The sequence below is a fragment of the Kogia breviceps genome, chromosome 5 (assembly GCF_026419965.1).
Source record: "Kogia breviceps isolate mKogBre1 chromosome 5, mKogBre1 haplotype 1, whole genome shotgun sequence".
Classification (NCBI taxonomy): Eukaryota; Metazoa; Chordata; class Mammalia; order Artiodactyla; family Physeteridae; genus Kogia; species Kogia breviceps.
In genome coordinates, this window is record NC_081314.1 from 96,103,860 (window position 1) to 96,128,552 (window position 24,693).

Below are 24,693 nucleotides of genomic sequence, written 5' to 3' on the forward strand. Positions count from 1 at the left end.
CACCCAGATCACACCAGTTGCTAAACCCTCGTGGAGTCTAGTTACCCATTCTTCACTCATTTGGTCTTTCCTTTCCACTCCTTTTGCTATGACTGAACGTTAGCTCTGAATGGATTTTCATTGAAGATTATTGCAGCAACAAGAGCTACTGCTATTATTATCAATTACCTAGAGAATACCATATGCCAAGAAGCCATTTACATGTTTCAATCTCACTATTTCTCTCAAAAGTCAATGAGGCAGGTACTATTATTATCCCACGTTAAAGATGAGGAAACTGAGATTTAGAGTTTAAGTAACTTGCCCAAAGTCATTCAGCTTAAAGTAAGCCTCAAAGTCGTCTCCTGGGAAGACAGAAGTAGAACATCTTTATCTTCCAACACTTCCTTCTGTTCCTACTAATTTTTGTTGGGAAAAATTGTTTTGATAAATTTTTAAAATTTTAAATGTTCATTCACTTCCTTGCTAAGTGAATCACATTATGCTTCACACTCACACCAACAGTACCACACAATGGTCTACCCCCTCCCTTTAGAGAGAAACAGGTGTGTTAGAGATCTGTTTTATTAGTATTTTAATTAATGGGATTTATGGCAACAAATTTTATGTGCCTTTCAGAGACACAGTAAAAAAAATAAATTTGTTCTTGTGATTTAATGTTTATAAAGAGCAGTGGGAGAATAAAAAGTCATAAGAAAAGTTTTGCTCAGTTCCTTGTAGCCAAAGACCCAAGACCCTAATAATAAAACAAAATTCACAGGGTAAAAATAACTAACCAGATAAATAGACAGACAGACAGATCGATCGATGGATCAAGCCTCAGAATATTGACTTGTACCTAAAGCAAAACTGAAAACTAGAAACTACCCCAAAGGTAGTGAATTGGTGAGGCCATAAGTTGAAATTGTAAACAAGTTATTGAGAATTTCTAGTAGCATATTCTTTGGCTTTAAAAAAGTCAGTTATTTATTCAGCAAAATGTAGGGTAGTGTTTTGATTCTTAAATGTATTGAAGGGCTTCCCTGGTGGCGCCGTGGTTAAGAATCTGCCTGCCAATGCAGGGGACACGGGTTCAATCCCTGGTCTGGGAAGATCCCACATGCTGCAGAGCAACTAAGCCCATGTACCACAACTACTGAGCCTGCGCTCTAGAGCCCATGAGACACAACTACTGAGCCCACGCGCCACAACTACTGAAACCCGCACACCTCGAGCCCGTGCTCTGCAACAAGAGAAGCCACTGCAGTGAGAAGCCCGTGAACTGCAACGAAGAGTAGCCCCTGCTCACCGCAACTAGAGAAAGCCCACATGCAGCAACGAAGATCCAACTCAGCCAAAAATAAATAAATAAATTTAATTAATTTTTAAAAAATGTATTGAAGAAATCACTTATGCATATGCCAACAAAATCATAAAATAGCCATTTAATTCTAAGCAAACACCATAGGCAGGACTGGGTTCCAGTTGTAGCATTATGATTTACAAGCCACCTCAACTTCAGTACATCCCTCGGATGGCCTGAACCTCAGTTTCCCCACATCTACAAAGATAACAATGGCAACCTGACTTTACTATAGGTTGTTCTGAAAATCAAATGAGAATATGGATGGGATCTAAAAATATAAAGTTAGTTTTTCTGAACTATATATTCCTTGGTTCTCATCACATTTTAAATTGTCAAACATACAACAGAAAGATTTGAAGTCAGCACTTCTCTAATTTCTGGCATACAAGCTTCATTTATCTACATTTAGAAAACCTGCTTTACCATTTTTATTAACTTTCGAGATAGTATGCTATTCAAGAACTACATGCCTATTAAAATTATTTAAATTAGACTTAATTACCCAGGGAAATTAGTACAATGACCAGTACTGCATCTGCAGTTATTCAAGATATGATTGTTACTTATGAAATTTTCAGCCATGGAATTTGTATTCATATAGAACCAAAACCAAAAAGCTAAGAGAAATGGACAGGTGATACAGTATTTCAATAAAAATTAGTATTATAACTAACATAATCCCATATGGTATTTGTTCAGACTACAGGTATCTATCCCCATCAGGTGGTCAGTGTAGGCAACACTGGTGACAATTTTGCCAAAAACTGAAATATTTGTGAGTTGATAGGTTTGGGGTTTTTCTTTTCCTAAATGAAAACCTATGCCACTCACTGCAAAATATAGTCCAAAAGCATCTTATTCACCAGGACAGTGATAAAACCAAGCAAGCCTTGGATAATCAAACTGTCCCTGAATACTGGCAACAAAATGAGAGAATACCAAATAAACTTGAATTGTTATCATTAAATGTTTTTAAAATTGACTATGGTGCATAATTTGATACACAACTAAATAGTGTATGTGTTCATCAAGTGGTGAGGTGGGGAGAGGAAAAGGGGAATACAACTGAGGGTGTTACTATTTTTAATTCAAGTTGTTTACTTAAACAACTAATGAGGAAGGAAAGAAAATTCTTAACAAGAAACTTTATCAAGTTCACTGAGACAAAAATGTTTTTAGGCCTAGATTATCCAGGTAATGATCCTGGTTTTTACACTAGAGTTTATAAGGATACAAATGGTTAATGTCTAACTGCCAGCCTTTTTGTGGGTTTATGTAATTCTTTGGTTCCAATACACCTTTCATTTATCCTTCTCTGTTTTTAAGTGTGAGACCGTTCTAATAACCAGTGGTCAGATACCTGGGGTGTTAACGCTTTGTGGATATTTGGACCGCAGCGACTATTATAGCACCTCTCTAACCCAGCAAGTCCACTGGAGCTGGTTTACACTGCCCTCTACAGCCTTGAGTCATTCCTTCTGAAAGATGAATCTTTTTGTAATGTAGAAGGACAACACAGAACAAGGGGTCAAGAGATATTCTTAAGCATTCAGTTTTCATCTCTAAATCACATTAATAACAGTGACTCGAAAGCTGAATTTTTAAATATTTGTCACATATGTTTTTATCCATTTTTATTCATCATGCTCCCAATGAGGAATTTTCCTTATTTCATTTCAACAAACAATTACTGAGTGCTTATTATTATGCATGACCCTGTGCTAAGTGTTAGAAGTACCAAAATATCTATGATGTGATCCTTTATTCTTCATAATTTCCAAAGAGCAGCCTAAGATTTAATAGATAATAATTAAAGATATGTATGTATTTGAAATGACATTTCTTGAAAGATCAATCTAAAGCTGCTATATTGCAAAGAAGAGTAAAACAACCTATACCCAATTATAACTTACTATAATGTTATCTTGGAGTAAAAGAATGTTGGGTTTGAATCTAGAGTCCTCTATTAGCTGTGTGATCATGGATAGTTACTTCACTTTCTGGATCTCAATTTTCTCATTTATAAAATGGGGATGTTTGTAATTCTTACCTCCAGTTTTTGGCAAGAATAAGTGATATATCCTTGAAACCATACTGCCTTATCATAATGAGTGTTTAATAAATGATAGCTCCTAAATTATTTTTATTACCCACATGTATTTTCCAAACCAAAAATGGAGACACGTAAGCTGAAAAAATGTTAGTGTATTTATGAAGACAATGAGAGAGGAGATTTTAAATTAGGGCTGTCCCAAAAAACCAAAACTGTGTATTTCCTCTTAAATCTACTGAAAATAGTCAATAAAACTGTACCTATGTTTAATCTATAGTTTTATTTTTAAAGCCTACATAATATTTTCACAAATATATTTATTATTTGTATCTCAAGAAATTCTCAGCTTATACAAGGATACCGGATGATCTGACTAATAAATCTTCAAGGAGAATACTTCTTAATCTACATAAGATATATTTGATTCTTTCTGTTGTTATTTAGATTTAACCTACGTACATTATTAAAGGAACAAAACTGTGAAACACTGAAAAACAGTTGCAATAATGTAGGTTAATTATTGTGAATATGATCTTATTCCTATAATAAGGGTATAAGACTGAAAAGAATCTTTTCATTGTTTCTACTTGGTTAATCTTTTAATAACCAAATTGGGATAACATTAAAAATTAGTATATGAGTTGCATATTTGCTCAAAATTTTTAAAGTTGCATATTTGCTCAAAATATTTTTTTAATTTTATTTTTTTTAACATCTTTATTGAAGTCTAACTGTTTTACAATAGTGTGTTAGTTTCTCCTTTACAACAAAGTAAGTCAGTTATACATATACATATGTTCCCATATCTCTTCCCTCTTGCGTCACCCTCTCTCCCACCCACCCTATCCCACCCCTCTAGGTGATCAGGAACCACCTAGCTGATCTCCCTGTGTCATGCCGCTGCTTCCCACTAGCTATCTAATTTACATTTGGTAGTGTATATATGTCCCTGCCACTCTCTCACTTTGTCACAGCTTACCCTTCCCCCTCCCCATATCCTCAAGTCCATGCTCTAGTAGGTCTGTGTTTTATTCCCGTCCTACCACTAATCTCTTCATGACATTTTTTTTCCTTAGAGTCCATATATATGTGTTAGCATACGGTATTTGTTTTTCTCCTTCTGACTTACTTCACTCTGTATGACAGACTCCACGTCCATCCACCTCATTATAAATAACTCAGTTTCATTTCTTTTTATGGCTGAGTAATATTCCATTGTATATATGTGCCACATCTTCTTTATCCATTCATCTGTTGATGGACACTTAGGTTGCTTCCATGTCCTGGCTATTGTAAATAGAGCTGCAATGAACATTTTGGTACATGACTCTTTTTGAATTATGGTTTTCTCAGGGTATATGCCCAGTAGTGGGATTGCTGGGTTGTATGGTAGTTCTATTTTTAGTTTTTTAAGGAACCTCCATACTGTTCTCCATAGTGGCTGTATCAATTTATATTCCCACCAGCAGTGCAAGAGGGTTCCCTTTTCTCCACATGCTCTCCAGCATTTATTGTTTCTAGAGTTTTTGATGATGGCCAACATTAAAAAGTAGTATATGAGTTGCATATTTGCTCAAAATTTTTAAATAAGCCAAAAATATATGAATTGGTATACTGGTAGTAAATTAAAGGCACTGACTTCTTTTGAATTCACAATTAACAAACAGTGTGACATTTAATAACATCAATTAATGAATTTTTGTTGTTTTATATTCTGTAAAATGGGCCTCTTACTATAACAGAAGTAAATCAATATAATATTTCCCAAAAAAGATTAGCTTTCCCGGTCATACTTAAATAAATATAATTATTTATTTCAATGGTTGATAATTTAAATGTTACTTTAAAAAAATCAGCCTGTTCACATATTTGTATATTAAACACTGAAATGATTATTCCATATTGAGAGTAATTTTAATCTTTTTTTAAGAAGAATGTGTAAACATACCAACAATCAGAAAACTACAAAGAAAGGAGGTAACATGTTGAGAGTTTACTGTAATTATAAAGCATGTAAAGACTAACATGCAATTACTTTTAACACATGAAGATCTCCAGTCCATTTCAGGCATTTTTGGCTTCTCTGAAGACTAACAATCTCAGTAAACTAGCCCTTTGATGGGCACCAACTGTCTCAAGACAATGTATTAAATGAGTTTTTAATTATTTGTTCTTATTTTTAAAAAAATAAATGACTGTCACAAATCCGTTCACTAGGAATTGCTGAGAAGTAACAAAAGGACCAGCTGAATACTGCAATCCCAGAAAGTTCAGGCAACACAGAATTTCAGAAGTAGTCACCAGCACACAGTGGTTCTGTTCAGAAATAACTGTACCATCCAAGTGTACTTTCTGGGTAATATTTTCAGTCTCTTAGTCTAGTATGATATAATTTCCCATAACCTTTATTTACCCTTTCATATTATGTTGCTAAATGACTTCTTCATAAAATAAGTACATTATCCTTTCAGAAAGAGCAAATGACCTGCACAATAAATGGCGAACAGGAGAGAAACTGCACCAGTGGTGTGTAGCTCAACTAACATATCCCAACAAGTGGATTAAATGATGCACGCACACACACAGGGACCAAACACTGAGCAGGGGGGAAAGAAGAACAAAGAAATTACTCTAAATAAGAAACACAGTCAAAGGTAGGCCAAACATACCTCTCTTAAAAATACTGTTTACTTAGTAAGTTTGAGAAGCCAGTAGAACCAGTGATCTAAGATTTGCTTAAGGCAATGAATCTCAACAACTAGAACAACATGATCAGCTGCTTTCAGGGGAATAAGATACAAGAAACTATCATATTTAGGATATTTTCTTAGGTTTGTTGAGAAGGAATTGCTAACTTAAATGAGGTAACAGTTGTGAGCAAAATAACCTAGTACAGTTTCTGACATGTAGTATCTAGTAAGTTAGTTAATAGTATTACAATTACAGAATTTCATCCCCACACCAAGATAGCACAGTGATATTTTATCACAACTTTGCCAGAAAACTGAAGCTTAAATAGAGGCATCAAGTAACCAGCCATAACACAGTTAACTGGTGGTCAAACAAGATGTGAACACAGGTCTGTATGATTGTTGAAAGCTATATGCTTGTATCAGACATATACTTTACAGGTGTTTCAAAATCATCTGTATATATATATAAAAAGAACCTTGAACCCTGGAAATGAAACTCTGGACCTCTTGGAAATGAAAAATGTATTTATTGAACTAAAAGACTGAATATGAATAGTAGGATACCACTAAAAGAATACCACTGAAGAAGGAGTTAGTAGGCCAAAGATTTCTTCAGAATGCAAGAGAAAAGGATAAGGAAATAAAAGGTAAAAAAAAAAAAAAAAAAAAAAGAAAGAAAAGTTTTCAGACACAGAGACCCAGAGGACAGATCCATTTTTCATTATTTATTAGCAATGCCAAGAGGTGAGACTAGAGAGTGAGGAAGAGGCAATATCTGAAAATAGAGTATTTGAGAATTTGACATAATTGAAGAACATAATTCCAAAGGAATAAAGCTTCACATTGAAAGCAGTCACTCACTGAGTACCAACTGGGATAAATTAAAAACAAAAACACAGAGCTTCCCTGGTGGCACAGTGGCTGAGAATCTGCCTGCCAATGCAAGGGACATGGGTTCGAGCCCTGGTCTGGGAAGATCCCACATGCCGCGGAGCAACTAGGCCCATGAGCCACAATTACTGAGCCTGCGCGTCTGGAGCCTGTGCTCCACAACAAGAGAGGCCGCGATAGTGAGAGGCCCGCGCACTATGATGAAGAGTGGTCCTCGCTTGCCACAACTAGAGAAAGCCCTCGCACAGAAACGAAGACCCAACACAGCCATAAATAAATAAATAAATTTTTAAAAAACAAAAACACACACATCAAAGAGAAATTCTGAGTAACAAGGATAAAGCAAAAATCTTTAAAATTATCATAAAAAGAAAAAAGACTTATCCACAAAAGAGATACCAAACTTCCACTTTTAATAATAATTCAGGGGGAAACTTCCCTTTATCAACCTAAAAGGCTGAAAACAGAGAAGGGGGAAAATAAGAGCATGCTTAAGTTCTTCTCGTATTCAGAGAAAAGCTAGATACCTACAACTCCAGACATTATAAGAAAAACATGTTTAAATACACATGTTAAAAATATATTGTGGGGGCTTCCCTGGTGGTGCAGTGGTTGAGAATCCGCCTGCCGATGCAGGGGACACGGGTTCGTGCCCCGGTCCGGGAAGATCCCACATGCCGCAGAGCGGCTGGGCCCGTGAGCCATGGCCGCGGAGCCTGCGCTCCGCAATGGGAGAGGCCACAACAGTGAGAGGCCCGCGTACCACCAAAAAAAATATATATATATATATATATATTGTGGGGCTTCCCTGGTGGCTCAGTGGTTAAGAATGCAGGGGACATGCGTTCCAGCCCTGGCCCGGGAAGATCCCACATGCTGCAGAGCAACTAAGCCCATGCACCACAATTACTGAGCCTGCGCTCTACAGCCCGCAAGCCACAACTACTGAGCCTGCGAGCCACAGCTACTGAGGCTGCATGCGCCTAGAGCCTGTGCTCCGCAACAAGAAAAGCCAAATCAATGAGAAGCCCACGCACCGCAACAAAGAGTAGCCCCATCTCGCCACAACTAGAGAAAGCCCATGTGCAGCAACAAAGACCCAACACAGCCAAAAATAGATAAATTTATTTAAAAAAAAAATATATATATATATATATATATATTGTGAAGGTGGGGGAATTGGAGGAAGGGGGTCAAAAGATACAAACTTCCAGTTATAATATAAATAAGTACTGGGGATGTAATGTACAGCATGATAACTAGTTAACACTGTTGTATGGTATATTTGAAAGATGCTAAGACAGTAAATCCTAAAAGTTAAAGAATTTTGTTTTCTTTTTTTGTGGGGGTATCTATATGAGATGATGGATATTAAGTCAACTAAACTTACTGCAGTAAACATTTCATAATATATGTAAGTCAAATCATTAATGCTGTATACCTTAAATTTGCACAGATGTATGTCAACTATATCTAAATAAAACTGGAAGAAAACAAATAAATAAACAAGCAAACAAACAAAAGTGATCACAAAGTAGGAACGAAATGTATGCTGTTCAAACCAGCAGAGCAAATAAAGAATAAAACAAAAGAAATGTGATCATTCTAATGACAGTATGGAAAATGGAAACAAAGAGAGGGTAATATAAAAAAATTAGTAGGTGTAAGTCACAGTAAATATTAACACACTGTCAGAGACATGCTCAGACTAAATTAAAAAATAAAAATCTATGTCCACATCCATAAAAGACATCCTAAAACAAAATGACACATAAAGTTTTAAAATTCAGGGATTTGAAACTATACAGCAGGCAAATGGAAAGAGAAAGTACTTATAGCAACAGTGACACCAGACAAAAAAGAAATCAAGGAGAAAAATCATTAAAAGGGAAAAAGAAATATTTACAATGCCAAAAAGAATAATCTTCCAAGAGTGAATAAGAGTCACTGATTCTTATACATTTTACAACACAGTTTTTGAAATATAAAAAGAAAACGTTTTCAAATAGCAGAAATTAACAAATCACAATCAAATCACACTGACAGACTTTAAAATACACCTCAGAAAATAACAGATAAAGTAAAAGAAAAATAATGTTATGAAGGATAGGAATAACATATTCAAATTACCCTAATGGATATAATATTAATCTAACAGACATTTTATATGTAACACTCTGGACTCCACATAGAAAGAAATCACATTATTTTTGAAGACATGAAACACTGAGAGACTGATCATATAGTGGCAGACAATTCCTGGGGCTTTCCTGGTGGTGCAGTGGTTAAGAATCCACCTGCCAATGCAGGGGACACAGGTTCAAGCCCTGGTCTGGGAAGATCCTGCATGCCACAGTGCAAACTAAGCCCATGTGCCACAACTACTGAGCCTGCACTCCAGAGCCCGCAAGCCACAACTACTGAGCTCACGCATCTAGAGGCCGTGCCCTTCAACAAGAGGCACCCGTGCACCACGATGAAGAGTAGCCCCTGCTCGCTGCAACTAGAGAAAAGCCCACGTGCAGCAACAAAGACCCAATGCAGCCAAAATAAATAAATAAATAATTTTTTTTAAAAAACCATTCACTTAAAAAAAAAATCCTAAATATTGTTATCCTTCAGGCCACGTTTATTAACCTAAAAACAATAAGGTATGAAATCAATTAACAAACAAAATAGATAAATTAGTTGTTTGAGATTAACATATCACACTACTATATATAAAATAAACAACAAAGACCTAATGTATACCATAGGGAACTATATTCAATATCTTGTAATAACCTATAATGGAAAAGAATCAGAAAAACAATTATGTGTGTATATGCGTGTGTGTGTATAACTGAATCACTTTGCTACCTGAAACTAACACACTGTAAATTAACTATAGTTCAATTTTTAAAAGGTTAAAAAAAGAACATGCAAAAGAAAAGAAATCAATAATAAAATGACAGCCAAAAAAAATTTAACTGGGAACTTTATTTCTAAAAGTAGCGTATTGGTTAAAGAGCAAATCAAAGTGCAATTTTTTTATATTTCAAACTGACAATGACCGCACTATGTAAGAAAAACTGTGAGATGTCACCAAAATCGTACTCATTGAAAATAGTGAGACAAATGACATTTTAGAGAACAATTAAAGTTTGAAAATAAACGAATTATTTTAAAACAAGCACTAGAAAACAAGAAAAAGAAAGAATTAATTAGAATAAAAGTTAATGAATGAGAAATACTAGAGACAGGGAAAAATTAAGCATTATAAGAAAACACTAAGAACAACTTCATACCAAAAACTTTAAAGTCTATATGAAATGGATGGCTTCCTAACAAACTATAACTTATCAAAACTTACCAAAGAACAAGCAGAAAAACCAACACCACACTAACCGAGGTAAAAAATTAAAGCAACTGGAAGAAGGTCTATCTACATCCTCAAAAAAGGCACTAGCCTGAGGGAGTTTTATAGGAGCTCTAATACACAAGCATTCAGAATAAACAACTTTCACCTGAAACAAACCATTCCATAAGTGAGGCTCACTTAACCCCATTCAAGAACCAGGTAAGAACAGCAAAGAAAAGAAAAATTATTGTTCCATCACACTTCAAAGTAGATGTAAAATTCTTAAGTAAAATTTTAAAATGGAATAAAACAGCGTATGAGAAGAATAACATCAAATAGAGTTTAGCCCAGAAATGTAAGGATGATTGCCATCAGAAAATGTATCAATGCAATTCACTATATTAAGAGGTAAAAGAAAAAAATGACATGATCAGGTCAACAAACTGTTTTACTACACATTCATGATAAAAATTTCTTAGCTAAGAATAGGAGAGAATTTCCTTAATCTGATAAAAAAAAGATATAAGAGAAGGACATAAAAACACCATTCATAGTAGTCAAATATTAGATGCATTAAAATATGTAAATATAGAGACTTCCTTGGTGGTCCAGTGGTTAAGATTTCGTGCTTCTAATAGAGTAGGGGGCACGAGTACGAGTTCAAGCTCTGGTCTGGGAACTAAGATTCCACATGCCACACAGTGTGGCCAATAAATAAATAAATAAATATGCAAGAAAGGATGTTCACTATCACCAGGAGTAATCAGCATTGTACCAGAGGTACTAGTCAATGCATTAACCAAAAGCAAAAATAAAAAGAAAGAAAAACGGAAAAAGAAAAACACTGGACAAGGCGACACAACTATCATTCATTAGTGACTTAACGATTTGACTTTATGTAAGAAAATCTCCAAGAGAATAAACTGACAAACTAATAAAACTAATAAGAGAGGTGGTGTTTTTTGTTTTTGTGTGTGTGTGTGTGTTTGTTTTTTTCTCACTGTTGCGGCCCCTCCCGTCGCAGAGCACAGGCTCCAGACGCGCAGGCTCAGCAGCCATGACTCATGGGCCCAGCCACTCGCACGCAGCATGTGGGATCTTCCCGGACCGGGACACGAACCTGTGTCCCTCCCCTGCATCGGCAGGCGAACTCTCAACCACTGCGCCACCAAGGAAGTCCAAGAGAGATATTTTAAACCTATATAATTCAACCTATCATTTCCACAGAAACAGAAAAATACATCAAAAGAACACAGTATTTAAGTTCCAAAATATCTGTACATGATTAAAGCATTTCAAATTAGTTAGAGAAAGCACACACTATTCTACAGATGGAGCTGGGACAACTAGTTGTGTGTGTGTGTGTGTGTGTGTGTGTGTGTGTGTGTGTGTGTTTGGGGGTTGGGGGTGACAGGAGAATAGGGGTAAAAAGATTGATGTCCACCTCACAACATTAACAGTAAATTTCAGACAGATTTTTTTAAAGACTTAAACATGAGAAGCAAACAGATACATGTATACTCATATATGTATATACATATATAAGAATATACAAGGGAGTATATCAATGACACTGGGGTAGGAAAGACCTTCTTAAAGTACAAAAAGAAAAGCAAGAAGGAAAAGATTGACAAAGTTGACTACATAAAAACTGTCAATGTCCCCTGGGAAATGGCATTATAAATAAAGTTAAAAGAAAACACACCTAAATGATAAAGTAGCTAGCTTGGGGAGTTGGTGGGGCTGACAGCAAAACATTAAGACTAGGAATGAAAGTCAAATGGAAATTTCTTCTTATCTTTTATTCATTCAGCATTCATTCACAAACATTTATTGAGTGTTTAATATGTGCCAGACCCTGTTATAAGCACTAGGTATATGGAGCAAACAAAACAAAGGGCCCTGTTCTCATGAAGCTTCTTTTCGAGAGGGAGAAGCAAGGCTCTAAACATGTAAGCCAGCAAGCAACTAAAACACTTTTTATTTTAAATTAAAATAACTTCAGAAATTAGTAAATAGTAGAAAAAATAAAACAGGATTATAGTTATTCTCAAATGTATTGGGTTTTGGCAAAGAAAAAAATTTATTCGTGCATTACCTCTGAAAGGGAAACATTAACCTTTGAAACTTTATGAAATTTTATTTTCTCTATAGTAGTTTATATTTAAGGAATTTATGCACATAAAGATATTTAACCTTCTGAAATACCTGGATAGAAATTCTTCAAAGGCCAAATCCAGCAATGACTGACCAGAAAATGGGGGTTTAATGAAAGAATTACAGGCTTTGTGGAGAGATACTTATATATCCATTGTGGCACCAAGTGGAGGATAGCACCTTGTGTCTGGTCCTGAGAGATGGAGGTAAAAGCCACACTGAGCTTCACAGAGGTGGTGAGCAAGTTCCTTGGGTCTTGAGAAGAAGGCAGGGAAGGGTCCTTCAGGTCACAAACACTAAGGCTCTAACTGGGCAAAGGAGACGGACCAAAGATGTCCAGAAATTCCATCACTCCATCAACAACCTGCCACTTTCTCTCTCTCTCTCTCTCTCTCTCTCTCTCTCTCTCTCTCTCTCTCTCTCTCTCTCTCTCTCTCTCTCTCTCACACACACACACACACACACACACACACACACACACACACACTATACACACATACTATTCCTATACACCAAGGAGGAGAAGCTGCAGAGCCCAAAGCTGTGGGGCTGACAAAACTTCTAAACCAAAAAACCTTATAAGGACAGTAAAATAACAGGCTTTCAGGTCAAAAACAGATGTCAGTCTGTCTACTTCCTAAATATCTGCATAATAACACACATAAAAATCCATCACGCTCCCCCCCCATTTTTGGAGGGAAAAAAAAGACCTCTAGCTGCTATAATCTTATGGTTCATTTGTTAAGGAAAAAAACTCAAATACTGGTACTTTATAAGTTACATTCTATTTCATTAAAATATTTTATAGAAGGTTGAAGCATGTTAACTCATTTCTTTGCAGGTTACCTATAGTCATTTCAGCAGAAATAGAAATGTGCATAGTACTCTTCCCGGTTTGGAACTTTTCTCTATTTTCATTCTAAAATTTAAAATGTAAAAACACAGATTTACAAGTCTAATTAAACAAGAAGCAGTTTCCAAAATATAAAAAGCTCCTTCACTTTTTAATTTATCATTAATATTTCTTAAAAATATACTCACAAATCTATTTAACATATTATATAATTTATTTAAAATTCTATTACATTCAGTCAATCTGTCAATAGTAAATGAATTCCGAGAGTTCCCTGATGGTCCAGTGGTTAGGACTCGGCACTTTCACTGCCGAGGGCCCAGGTTCAATCCCTGGTCAGGAAACTAAGATTCCACAAGCTGATTGGTGCATCCAAATAAATAAAAATAAAATAAATTACATAAAATGTGATATCCAAACATTATTTTTAATTAATTACTTACCTAAGACAACTACCAACATATTAAAAAATTGCCCATTAAATAAACCCTGCATTTGTCTAAAGCAATGACAGACTCTAAAGAACTATTATTCTTTTTAGACACTCAGTCCACATCTGCCTTCTATAAAACACATGTTCAAAGTATGAACGTTTGAGTAAAGCGAAACTTTCCTTAGAACAAGTGTGTTTATTTGAACACACAATTTCAGAACCAAATCAACAAGTGTTTTACGGGTTCACACTCATAAGGGATCACATGTGTGTTTATTTGAATGTAATCTCATTGAAATAAACACAGCTGCATTTATTTCAACGTGTGAGAATCGAGATCCACACATGTTTGTGCAAGGACGAATCATGAAACCATGGCTTTGTGCATGGAAATGTGACTAGGAAATAGCACACAGCACAATCACTTTCTTCAAACATGTCACTGAAAATTAAATCTACAGTGAAAAGATATTTCAGGAAAAGCTACAATTCAATGCATCCCATAATGAACTCAAGATATCAATTTACACTGTGAAGTATTAGTGTCTCTTTTATGTTTCATTTGAAAAAACTTTTTTTAAATGCAAAGATGATAAATAATAAATACGCAAGAACCTACCCACTGAAATTTACCATCCTGTAGTATAACCTCAGCCCTTTTTAAAAAAATAAACAAAAAGATGTAAATAAAATTGACATCCTCCATTTTTCTCTTCCTGGTCCCATTCAGCTTCATCCCGTCCTCCTCAGAAGTGAATACTGTCATGAATTTGAGCTAAACAATGTATATAGCATTGTTTTGCTGTTTTCTAAAACATATACAGAAGATATAAAGTATAAATTATTCTGTTTTGTTTTCTATCAACTTTGTTTTTGAGATTGATCCAACAATGCTATTTCCAGTTTTCTCTATTACAAAACAATTCTGCCATGAATATCCTTGTACACATCCTTGTGCAGATGTTTGAGGCTTTCTCTAGGGTATAACTAGATACAGAATTGCTATATTTCTCAAGTTCTGCTAGATACTGACAAACTGTTCCCCTAAGTGGTTGTATCAAAGTGTACACTGATTTGGAATGGATTCTATATAATCAGGACAATCTGTCCCAACCATAGTGTTCAAGAAATTGGTTTCTTAAATGGCAAAATTCCATTTATTCCATTCCTTACAACACCTAAGATACAAATGTGCAGACTTTCACGTTTTTGCTTGATCTGCTTAGGTTAGCACAGTAGTTCTCCACCAGAGGTGACTGTGCCCCTAGGAGACATTTTGATGGTCATGATTAGGGGAATGGTACTACTAGCACCTAGTGGCTGGAGATCAGGGATGTCTCACTCTCCCCAGCTTTACCTTTTGAAAAATACAGTGTCCAACTGGCTTGTTCTGATATAAACTCAAATTCACTCCTTGGCCAAGTATAAATTCCAGAAACTTTTGGCCTACGAAATCATTCTTTAGATAATAATAACCAGTGACCTTAAGTGGAAGTGCTTTCTGACATCACAAACAGTTGAACTCAGAATAAGGAGAACAAGCTACTGCACATAATGCCATTCTATAGCCCCATTAATCAGACTTCTTACACTTCTTTCTGAAGTAACTGACTACACATATCTAAACTGAAACAACTGGAAATACAACTAAATCTGAGTCTCATGGTTTATCAGAATGAAATCTTACTCTCACTTCCTAGTCGACTTTACTTAGTACCTTGGCTGACATTTTTGCCTTTTCTTTTATTTACATATCTATGCCATAGCAAGAGCAAGAAAGAAAGTTTTTAAGCTAAACTATTTAATTACCTCTTGGAAAAAAAGAAGACAGGTGATAAAAGGTCAAAATACTATCTAGGAAGAAGAGCTGAAAAGACATATGTTTGCTTTTGCCTGTCTGAGAAGGTTTTTTTTTTTCTTCTTCTTCTTTTTTCCCTACCCTACCCTAAGTTAGAAAGTAATAAAGGGTTTAACTTTCTCTCAATTTAATATGCAAAATGTAACCTCATTATTCATTTGGAGGCCATGTGAGTCGATGGGTTAAAAAAAAAATGAACAAGAAGTTGAGACAAAGAATTTTAATCCTAACTGACACTGACTGTCTCTTTTTATTGTCATCCTTGGCAATTTTATTATCAGACCTTGTGGCTCTCAATAATGGCCTCTACAATGAAGTCTTCTAAATCTACACATCCATCCCTGAGTTTTAGTTCAGCATTTTCAACTACTTGCTTGACTTCTCCACAATCGTTGCCCCTTACTACATTCCATGCTCCTGAACCTGAACTGCAATTTCTCTGCTCACTCTCCAACACCCTCCATCACAGAAGCTCCATCCGTTTGTGAAAAAACCCAGCATCCTCTTGGCCAGCTTCTTCTCCTTTATTCCCCTAATTCCTGTACTGCTTCCTCTATAGCAACTTTTCTATCCATTTCTTCTTTTCCACACCCACAGCCAAGAGCAGGTCCTGGTTTATAATGTACATTCACTGCTTCCAGACTTGTCTCGCTTCTGCTTATTCCCAGTTTCTCCTCCTGAAATTCACCCTACACATATGTGGTCATATTAATCTTTCTTCTTCTTTTCTTTGTTTGTTCTTTTTTAAAAAATATTTTAAATATTTGCAGTTTTTATTTATTTATTTGGCTGCGCCAGGTCTTTGTTGCTGCATGCAGGATCTTTAGTTGCGGCATGTGGGATCTTTTAGTTGGAGCATGCAAACACTTAGTTGTGGCATGTGGAATCTAGTTCCCTGACCAGGGCTTGAACCCCAGCCCCCTGCATTGCGAGTGTGGAGCCTTAGCCACTGGACCACCCAGGAAGTCCCTTGTATGTTCTTTTTTTATTGAGGCATGATTGACACACAATCAACTGAATATATTTGAAGTGTACAATTTGATAAGTTTGATACTCCTATGAAACAGTTACATTCAAGATAATGAACAGATCCATCATCCCCCCAATTTTTTCTTGTGCCTCTGAAATCCCTCCCTCTATTCCTCTCTCCACTGTGAAGCAACCACTTATCTGCTTTTTATGACTACAGATTAGTTTTTATTTTTTAGAATTTCATGTAAATGGAATCATAGAGTATGTATTCTTTTTTGTCTGGGCTTTCCGATAAGCATAATTATTTTGAGATTCACCAATGCTGATGCGTGGATCAATAGTTCTTTCCTTTTTATTGCTGAATAATAGTTCATTGGATGTATAGAACATCATTTATCCAGTCATTTGTTGATGGATATTTTGGATATTACAAATAAATCTACAATGAACATTCATGTACGCATCTCTGCATAGACATACGCTTTCTCTGACTTGGATAAATACTGTAAGAGGAAAATGACTAGATCAGTGGTAAGTGTAGGTTTAACTTTTTAAGAAACTGCCAAACTATCTTCCAAAGTGGTTATACCATTTTACTTTCTCACCTGTAGTCTATGAGAGTTCTAGTTTCTCTACATTGGATATGATCCATCTTTTTAATTTTAGCCACTTTAATAGGTGTGTAATGGTCTCTTGTTGTGGTTCTAATGTGCATTTCCCTAATGACTAACAATGTTGAATATTTTCCATGTGCTTAGTAGCCATCAACTATCTTCTTTGATGAAATGTCTATTCAATCTTTCACCCATTTTTATTAGGTTGTTGATCTTTCTATAATATCATTCTGACTATGTTACTTCCCGGATTAAAAATCTTCAATGCCAATTGCCTGGCATCGAAGGATATCTAAGACCTGGCCTCAAACCAATTTGAAACGACTTTTCTCCCAGAACTCTTTAATAAGCCAAATTGCAGCCCAGCAGAATAACTGGTTTCTAGACACAAACCCACATTTGCATGCCACTATGCCTTTTCTCAGGCTATTCCTTCTACCTAGAAAGCCTCTCACAGAAATTTGTACATACATGTCCAGATCTCTCCGACGTCAAGGCAAAATCAAATAACACCCCTTTCATGAGGGCTTCTGTTTTCCTCAGTCAAAAGCAACTCCCTCCTCTAAACTGTCTCTTGTTCATCTATGTCCATGTTGTTATTTCTATTATTGTCCTGACCACAGGAGACACTACAGCTAATGGTTAGGAAGATGGACTCTAGATCCAGACTGCCTGAGTTCAAATCCCATTACTAGCTGTGGGACTCTGAGCTAGTTACCTAACTCCCCTGTACCTTAGTGTAGTAGACACTGGGATGCCCCACCTAGACCCCCTTCAGGCCAGCAAACCCACTGCCCAGCTGCTGCAAGTGTGGAACGCTAAGGGCTCAGAGCTGCACAAGACCTACCTTTTCCAGAGATTCTGGGAGATCATACCCCTCCCCTCACTGTCTGTCCCCCAAGGCAGTCCCCCACAGCGGATGTCTGACTGGCCCTCTATGGTGCTATTCCCACTCCAAAACTTCTCAAAGGATCCCACTGAGGCTACATTTTTAGCAAAACCCAAATCTTTACCTGTTTTTATCCTCTATCCACATGGTTCTCAAATTTTAGTATCAATCAGAATCACCTGAAAGACTACTTGAACCGCAGGATGCTGCCCGACTCCCCTGAGTTCCTGAGTCAGGGTTCCTGAGTGGGACCTGAGAACATGCATTTTCAGGTATCAAAGAGACCACTGCCCTCCCCATCCTGCTTCCCTCCCCTGCTCAGGTTCCTGCTGAGCCCTCCCCCTCAACAAATCACCTTTGCAAGACTGCATCTCAGGCTCTGCTTCTAAGAAACCTGACCTAAGACACACAACTTAATGTATAAAACATATACATTATTAATTAGATTAAATGATTATTGTGGAGATAAAATCAGGAAATATGTGTGCTATGCTCAGAATAGTATCTAGCACATAAAATCTTTTAATAAGAATTAGTTACCATCATCAGCTCCCCTAATATTACTAAACATTACTTGAGCATAGGGTCTATCCCTTATCCAATTTTGTATCTCCTTTATTACCTACAACCAATACCTACAATTGAAATCAATCTAGTGGGCTTAATGTATTGTTCATTGCATTAGCTAAAATAATTACACCTTGGTCTCTACTGAAAGAGAGATATAATATCTGCTCTCTGAAAGAATTCTGGAGGAAAACAAAGTACAAGCACTCAGTTATAGTTGCAGGCAATGTTCAAGAAAGAATTCAAGAAATGAGAATAAAAAGCTGGGAGTGGATCATCAGTGGGATTCCTACAAGGTGACTACTGCAAAGGAAAGAGTGTCAAATGTTATCTGGAAAGAATGTTAAAGGAACTAAATGGCAGATCACATATACACATGAATAAGGCCCTATTATAAAACAGATTACCAGAAAAAACAATGAGAGTGAACAGATCTTTAATTTCCTGATCATAGATCTATCGCTTGACTTGGTCAACTATTTGCAATTAGAGCAGTCAGAATTTTTTGGTGTTTAGGTAAACAATGGACATCAACCAACTTCTCTATCTAGACTTTAAAGAAAATCCATTAAGATGCCTAGCCAGGGCTTCCCTGGTGTCGCAGTGGTTGGGAGTCCGCCTGCCGATGCAGGGGGCGCGGGTTCGTGCCCCGGTCCGGGAAGATCCCACATGCCGCGGAGCGGCTGGGCCCGTGAGCCATGGCCGCTGAGCCCGCGCTTCCGGAGCCTGTGCTCCGCAACGGGAGAGGCCACAACAGTGAGAGGCCCGCGTAACGGAAAAAAAAAAAAAAAAAGATGCCTTGCCGTTTTGCAGAGTTATCTTGATGAGGCCCACATTTCTCAAAACAGAATAATCATGCTATGTCCACGGCCATCATCCCAAGAGAATACAGAGTGGTATAACAAGTAGAAGACACAAAATTAAAAAGGCAGTTAGTCTTAGGGAATGAATTTTCTTTTTCTTTTTTTTGCGGGGGGGGGGCATGAATTTTCTTGATGGAAAATAACTTCAAACACTACTTCTATGTTAAAACATGTAGGTATATTCTTTTTTTTTTTTTTTGCAGTACGCGGGCCTCTCACTGTTGTGGCCTCTCCCGTTGCGGAGCACAGGCTCTGGACGCGCAGGCTCAGCGGCCATGGCTCACGGGCCCAGCCGCTCTGCGGCATGTGGGATCTTCCCGGACCGGGGCACGAACCCACGTCCCCTGCATTGGCAGGCGGACTCCCAACCACTGCGCCACCAGGGAAGCCCCTGTAGGTATATTCTTGATAGGTGTATAAATTATACCACTGTATGCTTGTGTCAATACTCACCAAACTCTATACTTAAGATCTATACATTACACTGTATGTCATTTTTACCTCAATTTTTTAAAAAAGGAGGCATATATTATGGAATAGAATATAATATTCAAATAGATTTTTAAGATCAAGCATTCTGGAAACTTCAACAAAACTGAGCTTTCTGGAAGCACAATTTGGCCTATGACCCATGACTTCACAAGAAAATGAGTTTACCTTCTTCTGCTATTCAGGTACTTCAGTAGAAAATTTGAGAAGCAGAACACCAAGAAACCAATTATTGGTTTTTCATTGGTTATTTTATATAATTTGAGCCTTTTCTGGAAATTTAAATGGGTGACCTGGTAGGATTACCACCTAAGACTGGTCTGTGCCTTAAAACACATTTCCTAAAGCAACCTCTTCAAAAGAAATGCCAGAAAAATCACCGCAACCACAGTAGCCCCAGTGGGGCAGCCCCACTGCTTCTGTTCATTAAAGGAATAACTACAGAAAGTTACCAGATACCTGTAACGGAAAAGGGCTCTGAAAGTTTGCTCAGCAAAATGATTTGGCTCAAGGCCAGCATCGAAAACAGCATCTAATCCAAAAATATACACACACACACACACACACAGAGCACTCTTAAAAATCATGAATCTAACGTGAGCTCTTTTGTATGTAATAATAAGTATATAAACCTGTTCAATAAACATCTGTTAATTCACAGAGTTGATCAGGCAGTGGATTCTATTAACCAATAATTTTCTAAAACGGAAAGCAAAGCCCTACATCTTGGAAGAACTTGCCAGGATAGCAACAAAGAGTGATATAATATCAGAGCACTGAACAACGGAGCTGAGTAGGCTGGGCCACCTGGGCCCATACTCGATTTGACAGTAGAGACAAGGGCTTGCTGTGGAAGGATATGGCTTCCACCCCTGATATCAACCTCACAAGATTATGGATAAACTCCAAAACCTCCCAATTGCTATGATGAGGGGTGGGGCAGAGGGGTGAGGGGAGGGTGATATTCATCCAGAAATTTTTAGGACTCTAAGGCATTACCACTCATTCAAATTCACAAGAATGTGGGTGAATAAACCTTTGCTGGCTTCATCCATGGTTCCACAAGTTTAAACTAGAGATTCTTCAGCATTCAAAAAGAGAGCCTCCTTCGATGACAGCACTCCATCCCAGCAGTGTTTCAGATGCCCTTCCATTGGGGCCTCCTTAACTCAACATCTTTCTAACCTAGAGATGCATATTGTATTTGTGGAATATGAGCACTGTGTTCTTAAACATGAGTGGGATGGTATTTTTGGTTCTGTTTCTGCTTTTTGACGAATATTTTTGTTGTTGTTGGACTTCCATGATCATAGTGGTGATGTGATCTTAGTCAATGTCTTCTTGGAAAAGTTAACAAGCACTCAAGTTTTTTCCAGGGTCTTTAATGAAGAACCCAACTTGTGTGAATTATGTGACATTTGCACATCACTTTTCCTTTCTAAACTGTCCTTTGAAATCTACAAATTCCTTTGTAGGCTGGGTATATCTAAAACCTTAAACCAAGAGGCAAGCACCTGAAAAGTTACCCCAATTGTGCTATTTTGTTTGGTCGAATCATCCTGTTCTCACCCCCTCCTACTCAAAACTGTTAGTCTACATGCAAATAGAGAGGGTAAGATAGGGTGGGAAATTGAGCAACTAAACCTCAAACAGGAGGCTTTGGTAGAGAAGAAACAAATATTCTGGAAAAGAAGTAGAATCAAAGTGTTTTTTTTTTTAAAGGATGAATTGCCATGTTAAGGTAAAGCCATTCTCAGTCATTTGCGTGGATTTATGTCCTGCCAAAAATATTTCTTAGGTAGTAGAGAGGTTAGACAATACGGAAAAGGCAAAAAATGATGTTATAATAATTGCTGTAGATGAAAAGACCTCAGGAGAGCCCCATCACCAGATTCAGTATTAACTTTTGGATTGTCTTCCCACACATTCACTTCCATTTCATCTTCTTATCACTCAAGGTTTTAGAGAAATATTACCACTAGCAAGTTTTAAATATTTACAAACCATAAGATATAACCACACCTCCAGAGCCACTCACAGTAACTGCCAATCTGGAGCATTAAACACAACGCAACACACAGAAAACAAACCTAAAATACTACCAATCTTCCCAAAATATCACATTCCACCACTGTTAGAAACCTAGAAAATAAGTGTTGTGGAATTGAAGATTTAATGAAACTAGAATCTAGTATAAATAATTAAAAGAATTAATAAGATACTTAGAAGTTAAGCTGAGTGAGTAACCATGTCTTTTTGCTTAAAATTAATATTGTGCTCAAAAAGTAAGTGAAATGATACCAGTCTACTTACAACACAACCTCTTTGTGTACCAGGTCATTTAAGCTAGGCCCACTTCATACACATAAAATGTGAGAGAAAAAGGTCAATTTATTTTCCACAAATAGCCAGAAAAGGATTTAAAAATTAAGAATGAATAACACTCCAAATCCGTAATCAGTAGACCCTCACCACTGTCTGTTTTGTTCACTGATACTCAGCTCTGTTCTTCAGAAAAGGAACATCCCTCGACATACTCAGCACTCCTGGGTTTAGATTCCAAATCCCATTTCATCCACTTTACTCTCTCCACATACCTTTTGGTATCCAACTAGCCTTTGGGCATATGAGAATCATCTGCGCAGAACTTGTGAAAAATACAAATCCTTAGATCCTACGCTGAAGATTCTGATTTGTTCAGGAGGAGAACAGGGAGGCAGTAGTTGGGGCAGTAGTAGTAGCACATCTCAAGGCCTGATTTATTTACCTCTTCATCTGCACTTTCACTTTATAGTGTCTGATGTGGTATCTTTCAGTTACTATCTTGGGTTCTCCTGTTTAAGCTCCAAAGTCTCTCCTCCCTCACGTGCCCTCACAGGTGCAACCCTCATCTACCCACCTGTCCTGTAGCCCATGCATTAAAAAGCACAGGCATGATGTTAGCTCTAAGTATGTGAGAGCAGGGGGAAAAGTGGTGAATTGGACTTAGACTCTAGAGTCAGAATGACCAGAATTCAAATCCTGAAGCATAAACAGCATATATGGATAAGATATTTAACCACCTGCAGTCTTCGGTTCTTCACAAGTAAAATGGGGAATAATAATCTCTCTCTCATAGTATTACTGTAAAGATTAAATAAGATGATTTTAAATACCTATGGCATTGTCTGGAACATTACACTCTAATAAACAGTAGCAGTTATTATTATGGAGAAGAATTTATAACAATGGTTAAAGTCCATCAGTTGAATGCAGTGAGAATTGTTACCTTTCATTTTAATGGGATGTCTAAATACCAAATAAGTCAGATTTTTCACTACTAACCATCTGCTCAAACTCAGATTGAGCAGATCCTTACCAACCTGAGGTCACACTGTACTCCAAAATAAAACCTTTGAAATGGAGTGTTCTCCTTATGAAGCCAAGTACAGCATTTAAAGGGTGGGTGAAATGAGGTCTTTGCTACCTCAGCAAAACTGACTAAAAATGACTTTGATCTATAAATTCCTAAATACTTGGAGCTGCAGTGTCCTTAGAGATTGCATATGTCCCTCCCTCCTGTCATGGTTGCTGAGACTAGCTGAAATGTCCCTGTTCTTTGGACCTGAACAAGGGAAACATGAAGAAACCAGATGAGAATTTGTCATCTTACTTCAAAAGAAAGAACCTTAAGTTGGGGGAGGGGAAGTCGGGGTAAGTCCTATTATCTTTCCATTCTTTGTAGGTGCTTTTACTGATTTGGACATTTTTTAAAAACACAATTTTACTTTTTACAATGATTTAGAGGACAGTCACTTGATATGTAATACTGGAATAATACCTGTCTGTACTAAGTCGCAATGCCCATCTTCTCTACTACTGTGGAAGCTGGCATTGGGGATACCTATTTTTACTTACTTTATATTCTCGGGGCTTAATACCATGCCTGCCAAGCAAATGTCAGGACCTCAATAAATGCTCCCTGAGTGTATATAATGGTTTCTGTGATCATCCATTCAAGAGTTTACTTCTGATATGGAAAGAGTTGTTTCAACTGCTTTTCTGACATCAGCAGAGGATCAGACCAAGTCCAAGAGTAATCCCTTAACACACTAATGTCTCTCACAGCTGAAACAAACCCAGCAATTGTCTATTGGGGGTATCTTCCATGTGCCTTGCACTCTGCTCAGAAAAGGGCAATGTTCTGCAACGAAAGTAAACATGGGCCTTTCAGCCTCCTACATAAAAAAAGATACTAGTCAGGAACTTGGGAAGAATACTAAATAATTTGAATTTTGAAATATTACAATTCATCAATGTTTCTGGGAGATTCTTCCCCTTGTGGTTCTAATGGGTCATAGAGTCACAAGGAGTTATCATGGGAAGGACCTTCCTGATCATTCCAAGCCAGGTCAAACACTTATTTAATGAAAGAGAAAACTGAGGCCTGTTGAAATAAAGGGTCTGGTACAGGTTACACACTTAGTGCCATAAAAGCCAGGGCTGGAATCTGGGTTTCTCCATTTTCAGGACTTACACCCTAACACACAAATATACTGATGAGGTCTGTAACACTGGAGGGAAAGGATCATACATATTACATTTTTTAAATTTTATTTATTTATTTTTGGCTGCGTTGGGTCTTTGTTGCTGCACACAGGCTTTCTCTAGTTGCGGCGAGCTGGAGCTACTCTTTG

The 24,693-nt window shown here is 37.1% G+C and overlaps 1 protein-coding gene and 1 non-coding gene across 15 annotated transcripts in view; one reads left to right on the forward strand and one right to left on the reverse strand.

Annotated features, from left to right (window-relative positions):
* BBX (BBX high mobility group box domain containing) overlaps nt 1-24,693 on the reverse strand; it is a 292,190-nt gene that overhangs the window by 239,088 nt on the left and 28,409 nt on the right. The window lies entirely within an intron of this gene.
* On the forward strand, nt 13,604-13,676 carry TRNAE-UUC (transfer RNA glutamic acid (anticodon UUC)). Its single transcript has one exon. It is a non-coding gene; the product is annotated as a tRNA-Glu (tRNA).